This window comes from Rhipicephalus sanguineus, chromosome 3 (genome assembly GCF_013339695.2).
Source record: "Rhipicephalus sanguineus isolate Rsan-2018 chromosome 3, BIME_Rsan_1.4, whole genome shotgun sequence".
NCBI classification, from domain to species: domain Eukaryota; kingdom Metazoa; phylum Arthropoda; class Arachnida; order Ixodida; family Ixodidae; genus Rhipicephalus; species Rhipicephalus sanguineus.
This window is the reverse complement of record NC_051178.1, coordinates 91,005,993-91,013,702: the sequence shown is the minus strand read 5'-3', so window position 1 is coordinate 91,013,702 and position 7,710 is coordinate 91,005,993.

Genomic DNA, 7,710 nt, shown 5'->3' with positions numbered 1-7,710 from the left:
GGAGAGCAGCGAAAGGGAAGATCATAGCTTCCGATTGAACCCAAGCAAACTGCTTGTGGCGTTTGACGAGAGGAAAGATGACCTTGATGCATACCTGCACAGGTTTGAGACAATAGCTAGAAGCCAAAATTGGCCGGAGCAGCAATGGGCAACAGCTTTGAGCACTTGTTTGAGTGGCGAACCGCTCAGTGTGTACGGTAGGCTGACACCTACCGATGCGGCTAATTACACGAGAGTGAAAGCTGCTTTATTGAAGCGATTTAGATTCACCGTGGAAGGCTTCCGTGATCGGTTCCGTACGGGAAAGCCAGCTGATGGCGAGACGGCAACGCAGTATGCCGCGCGGCTTAGCCATTATTTTGACAGGTGGATCGAACTTTCAGAGACGGCACAGGAGTACGGGGAGCTTAGAGAGCTTTTAATCAGAGAGCAATTTCTCACCAGTTGCCACCCGAGCCTGTCGCTGTATCTGAAAGAGAGGAGGGCTAAATCGCTCGACGACATGCTTGAGTTGGCCGATCAATTCTTGGAAGCACAAGGTGGCACGAATCTAGCCAAAGTAAAAAAGCAAGTTCACGAGGAGTCGAAGAAATCGGCACCTGACGAAAAGAAGCGTGCACCGGAGAGTGTTCCGCGATGCTTTCTATGTAACCGGGTGGGCCATCGCGCTAACAGCTGTCGGACCAACTTCTCACGCCCCAGTGTGATGAAGTGTTTTAAATGTGGACAGACTGGGCACAAAGCAGACACATGTCGAAGCGATGCGAGTAAAGCCCACCAAGCGGCTGGTGCGTATGCCCCGCCAAACCAGGAAACAGAAGCGATCAATGATGAATTGGCCGAACTGAAAAGCGGGAAGAAGATGTATTTCATTGGTGCTGCGGTGACAACAGACACAAAGAAAGAAATGCCGACAGTTAAGGGGAAAGTTGGTGGAAAGGAAGCCACGGTATTAAGAGATAGCGGGTGCACCACTGTTATCGTACGAAAGAAATTGGTCCGAGAGAGCGATTTCACAGGCAATTCCACCCCGGTTCGCTTGCTTGATAGTTCAATTCGAATGCTTCCCGAAGCCAAGATTGAGGTTGAGATCCCTTACTTCAGCGGGAGAGTTACTGCCCTGTGCATGGATAACCCCCTATTCGACCCAATCGTGGGAAACATCAAAGGAGCTCGAGGGCCATACGATCCTGAACGTTTGGGAGAAGCCCCGAAGATGGAGCCCTCGTCAGTTCGGGAACCGCAACAGAAAGGAACCGCGGAAGGGAATCCCATGAAGGATGCCGCCCGAGCTCGAAATGAGGCCGAGGTATCACGGAATATCAGTGAGGAGGCACCAACGGTCGCTGTACCGCCTGTGAAGACGCGCCGAGCAGTTGATGTTGCAACTGAGCGGCCACCATCATCTGCGGCTCAAAAGATGACGAAGGTGGTCGTCCAAGCAAAACACCACGGCGCGCAGAAGTTGGCGAAGCACCACGAACGTTCTAACGAACACGACCACGCCTTGTTAGCGTCAAATGTGTCGACGGCAGCAGAGACGCCCCCTCCGGCACTGTTAAATGGAACGGCTCGCAAGAAAAAGAAGAGGAACAAAAAGAGAGCGAGCGAGCACCGAAAGAAGGGGCGCAAGCGCGAGTCTATTTGAACAGGACAGGGTGTTGGAATTGAATTTGTTTGAAGTGTTTTGGGTTTGAATGTGGTTGAAAGTGTTTGAAATGGTTTGAGTTTTGAGTGTGTTGTATTATTATACCCTGTGTCGAGTGTATATAGCTAGTGAGCCGAAGAGCTACTTGCGTTATTTTATGTGTACAATGCTATTGATATAACTGTATAAACGTTGTAAATGAAGAGCTTTGTTTTGTGCGTTCGCATTGTTTATATGAAATGTATGATGCTGTGTTGTACTTATGTACTTGTGTTTATATTTCGACATTGAAATGCCCTGTGAATTGTATTGAGAGTTTTACTGTGAATGTGACGCGCATTTTGTGTGGACTGAGTTATGGACTCTGTCTGTGGGACATTTTTGTATGTGTATGTGCGCGCTAATTTGTGTTGTTTGAATATTATGTGATAATATTCTTGAAGTGGGGGGCAGTGTCACAAATTAGCGTGTTATAAAGCGCGCGCGCGGCCGCTTTCAAGCAGCTGCGCGACAGAACGGCGCGAGTCGCGCGCCCAAGAAGCGCGAAAGACGAAAAAACAAGCATCAAAAGACGCCGGCGCGCCGCATTCTCCTCACCCAATCGAGCCAGGCGCAGACGACGCGATCAAACACCCGGCAAACCCTGGATGTTTCTAGAAGGAAGGGGGGACGCATCCGCGAGCGATGCCGCCGCGATTCGAACCTACGAGAAAGCTCTCGCCCTTTCCCCAGGCTTGGCTGTGCTGCACGCGGAAGAACTCTCCCGACGCTTCTAGAAACCGGGGAAGAAGGGATAAAAGCGTGCAAACGACGAGAGTCGGGCAGTCAGTGCAGAAGAAGAAGAAGGCAGTGCAGACAGGAGTCGAGAAGTCAGCGAAGGAGTGAGCGAGTCAGTCGGCCCGGTGATGGTGAAGTTACGCTAAGTGTGGCTCCGTTAGCCAAAGAAGACGTGTTTATGATGGTGTGCGGTCAGTCGATCGTCGATTTGGAAGAATCCGATGACGACACCGTGTGAGCCGTGACAAGACACGACGACGGTTGAGCTACGACGATCAATGCTGGAGCTGGCGTGAGTGTTTCCTTGAAGAGAAGCATTCGATTACCGTCCAAGTATTGTGGACTGGATACGCCATTGTTTATTCAGGACTTTAACTGTCGTTGAATAGTTGTAATGAATGCGATTGCATTCGTAGCGTGTAATCTGTTTGTTTAGCTCCCGTTGTGTAAACACCATCTGAATTATATTGTGAAGCTGTAACGGGTACCAGCCGAGTGTGCATGTGTTTGTATTATTTGTATTGCCTTAACTGAGAATATATTTCGTTTTCGTTTGTGTTATCGACTCTCGGCTCTGACTCGGTCTTTGGACCACAACCGGCGTTCGCTGGCGCACCAAAGGACCAACTCTAAATTGTCCGCGCTTTCGTGGTGCGTTTTCGGAGGGCCGTGACGCCAGCCCTTAGAATCCGCCCGGCGATTGCCGTCCCCATTAACGGGATTAGTGACACTACTGCTATATAACGGCTTGGCCAACATCGAACGCCATGCGCAAAAAAAAACTATGCCATCGCATTTGTTAAATGCGAAGCATTTCTTAGCGAACCTCTGGCACGTTGAGCGTTTCTATCTACGTATCTCTCTATCTATCTATATATCTATCTGTCTAGCCGCCTACGTCTGGGTGCTCTCACGGTCGCCTCCTTAACTTGGTGTAGACAAAAATCGGCATGGGAGGGTAAGAGGATTTGACGAATATGATTGTCGGGTCATGACATGAATAACGTGAAAGTCCTGTCGCGTACGTCGACAAACCCTTTCCACTAGACACGTGTGGCACATACCCGTTTGCCACGGGCCGCGGTGTACGGGTATGCGCCACAGGTGATTGACAGTTTATATCTACCCAGGAGTGGCGAGAACAGACATTGGTAACTTAAATGATAGAGCGTTAAGGACAACCAACATCGGCAGCATTGACTCGATGAATGGAAAAAATGAAAATTAGGATCCCAGCACGAATCGAACCCAAGCATTCTGCGTTGCAATCAGGTATTCCACCACTGAGCCACGCCAGGTCTATAGAATGGTTTGGAAAAACAGCCTACGCAGGCGTAATAGCGGTGCAACGTCAATTGTGGTTGGGGTGCTTGCTACCTAATTTTACAAGAAAGCAATAAACACTGCATGATACTCCTACGGTATGTGCTCCTACGATACAGGCGTCATATCAGATTAACGTCTGTGGTTCTAGTGTTGGGTCCGCTTTTATAGCAGTCTAATAAACATTATGTTTTTATTCCTATGATTCAGCAAGGTATATTGCAGCATTGCTCGACACCCCAGGAGTACATTAACGAAAGTTATACATGATATCCACATCACCGCACCGTAAAGTGCACTTCGTCCGCAGAACGACGCAGTGTCCCCTTCATTTCTTACGAGGCTGGGCGATGGCCTCGTGCTGACCGAGGATGATGCCAGATTGATTGACAGCCGCTTTGTAGACTAGACTACGTAGGCGACATACGCCCAGGTAGTCTTCGAATACGGCAAGCACCATCTACGTAGCACTATCACCGTCTACGTAGCACTATCCAGGCCTACGAGCCTCGACGGCCTATACCTCACCAAAGCGAAGGGTGGTTTCAGGTTGCGACATCTTACCGGCTCTATCGACAAACAGTTTGTCGACGAAATGACCGAGGCATCCACGAATTCCAACAGCTCTACTGTACCACACACCTCACTACACATGGACCCCTCGTCACCACCATCACGGCCGGATCCTATAACAAGTCATGACCAGCTGCTGGTGCTCAGTGATCACGGTGATGATGCCCTTGTTCAAGAACTGTCAAGAACGTCTGCCACACATGAACACTGGTTCGTGAAACGTGCGTGCGTTCCCGGGACACGTATAAGCACTACATATCAGCTTACCGCTTCTGGTGTTGGTAATTCCCACGTTGTCATTGGCAGCGTTACCCAACCGCAAACAACTGGTTATACAACACATATGCGGTTCTTCAACATATATGTGTGCGTATAAAGTTTATACAAATCTTTAGCGTCATTTTGTAACGTGTCGCTCAGTAAAAAAGGTTACGCCAGTCACCTTCCCGCCACATGCTTCGCATAACATGACTCCCACGGTACGTGGGATCTGCCGAATTTTTCAATAAGGCGTACCAATTGGCAAGTCTGTGTTCTGACATACGAGTGAGCGAAGTGTCAGCTACTACAACCGGCGGTGGTCGGTGACTGGATGTGTTTGCTGAAAGCGTGAGTCGCATTGATTGTCATCGCTTCTTGTGCGCACGCCGTACACAAAAAAATGCTTCATTTAGATTAACCGATGCCCCAGCTGTGCTGCAAAGTAATTCGTGCTCGTGGGAACTCTGTATCCAGAAACCCAGAAGCGCCGATGGCATGTAGACGGACTCGGTCGGTACGCTAGGCCTCAACTTCGCCGGAAGTCATAATGGGTGTGTCCTATCTCGGCGCATGTGACTTCCGAAAGTTCAAGTTCCCTCAATTTAGTTTCCAAAGCTTCTTCAGTGTTACCTTAAAGCGCAGCTGCGGTAACTGAGTCTGCAAGAATTGTCAGAGATGCGTTTCTAGCATGGCGATATCATGTGGCGGCTGTTTTCTAATTTCAAATACTGCCATTTGCACCCAGCTCCATCTTGATGCGGTCATAGTGCTGCCTACAAAGATGCAGCCCCATGTGCCCTTCCGCCATCCCACCGTCATCCAGCTTCTTCACAAATCAGCCTACCAAAACATGTTTGTCATCGCCGCCATCAGCCAGTGTTTTCCACTTTCACTATCATTGGCCATATTGGACACCAAAAGAAACTCGCCACGACCGCCATCATATGCCACCATTTTTTTACCACTTCGCTCATCATGTGGCTTTCTGACCACCACAGTTTTCATCACAGTTTCCACCACATTCACAATTGTTTCCATCATATCCCCTATTATTTCCATAGTATGCAACAATGATGCCGGCATCCACCAATTCAAGATTTTCAATAAGGGAAGAACATTATCGATCTTCAAATAATTTTTTTAATGCCCTATGTATGAGCGCACACTTATTGAGAAAACCGGCAGGTTTTTTTACCCTCTTACGTAACAATGCGGGCATTCCAGCTAACGAACGCAGTCCTTAGGGAAAGGCGACTACACCGTGACAGAGTGCTTGAAGCGGTTAACCTTCACACTAAAAAAACCTGGTTTTCAGTAGATGAGCGGTGGGAACGAGGTCGCGAAGGGTTGGAAAATGTGGCCACTGACGATATTAGAAGAGAAGGGGTGAAAGGCGGGCTAGACTGTAGATCTCTTCAAGATGTAAACGCAATGCTAAGCACTGCCTGACGCATATATATATATATATATATATATATATATACAAATAAATGGCACTGCTATGGGGACTCGAATGGCACCCAACTACGCTAATATTTTTATGAATGATCTTGAAACTAAGTTCTTGTCAACCCAGAAAATTAAGCCCCTTCTTTACAAACGCTTCTTAGATGATATCTTTATCATTTGGACGTATACACAAGAGAACCTAATTAATTTTATAGAATCCTTCAACAAAGCTCATCCAGACATAACTTTCACTCACACATACTCAAGAACTGAAATCAATTTCCTCGACGTCCACGTAAAAGTAAAAGACGGGTCCTTGACTAGTACCGTTTACAAAAAGCCTACAGACAGACAGCAGTACCTTCACTTCGATAGTTGCCACCCTCGTCACTGCAAGACGAGCATCCCGTACTCGCAAGCCCACCGATTCAGGAGAATTTGCTCCCGCCCCGAAGACTTTGAGGCCAACGCAAATAACTTGCGCAACGCACTTGCGAAGCAACACTATCCTCCTTCTATAGTCAACGACGCCATACGTAAAGGGGCAAACCTAGATCGCCAACAACTACTTTATCAGCAGAAAGAATTAAAACAAGAGGGACGGAAAAACTTGGTTCTAACATTTGGAAGCAACCCCCCTAACGTAAACAAAATTCTAAAGAGACACTATAACATCTTACAACAGAGTAAACGACTATCAAGAATTTTCCCTTCCCCTCCGCGAGTCGGTTATAGACGCCCCAAAAACATTAAGGATTACCTTGTACGTTCGAAAACCGATAAGGCACCTGTAACTGGATGCCAGCCATGCGGCAAGGCTCGTTGCAAGGTGTGCAAACACGTACAGACAACTAAATTTGTTGAAAGCACGCATTCCAATTTCAAATACTCTCTTCACCCAAACCTTAACTGTGACAGCTCTAATGTAGTATACCTCCTCGAGTGCGGAGTATGCAGTATTCAATACATAGGTCAGACAGACACGGCCTTCCGCACCCGCTTTAATAACCATCGTTCCCATGTTAATTCGCTTCCGCATCTTCCTCTGTCTCAGCATATAAATTCCGAAAACCGCCCATTTGATTCCATCAAGGTTACACTCCTGCAAAGTGGTTTCTCCAGTACAAGGAAGCGTGAACAGCGCGAATCCTATATGATTTATAAATTTAATACATTGAAGGCTGGCCTAAACATCAATCCGGGCATACTGTCTTCAATTCGTGCTCTGGAAGATTCAAGTTAATAATAATCTTAACTGAAGATCTCTCTCTTTTTTATATTATTTTCTTATTTTTTATTATAGTTTATTTTATTATTTTTTCGGACATCGCTTCAGGAGCACGCTGTCGGACATACAGCAGGCTCACACGCATTCCAATCTTAAGGTATTCTCCATTTTCTTCATAAGCATTAACTGGAGCCACAAACCGGAGATCGTGACCACCTGTTGTTTAGTGAATGTGCCTTTGTACACTCTTCCCGGACTTTTACTAAGCTTTTTGAGTTGACTGCCTTTAAGCGCTTATCCCTTCTTGTGAAGCTTCATCCCCTCACAGGCATCAGGAGCAAATGTGGAGGGGGGGAACCGAAGACGTGAGGTGTGACAATGGGCTGGAGGAATGCACCCATGTTGTGTTGGGGCTTCAAAGCATTGGAACTCGACTAGTGACTACAGGAAT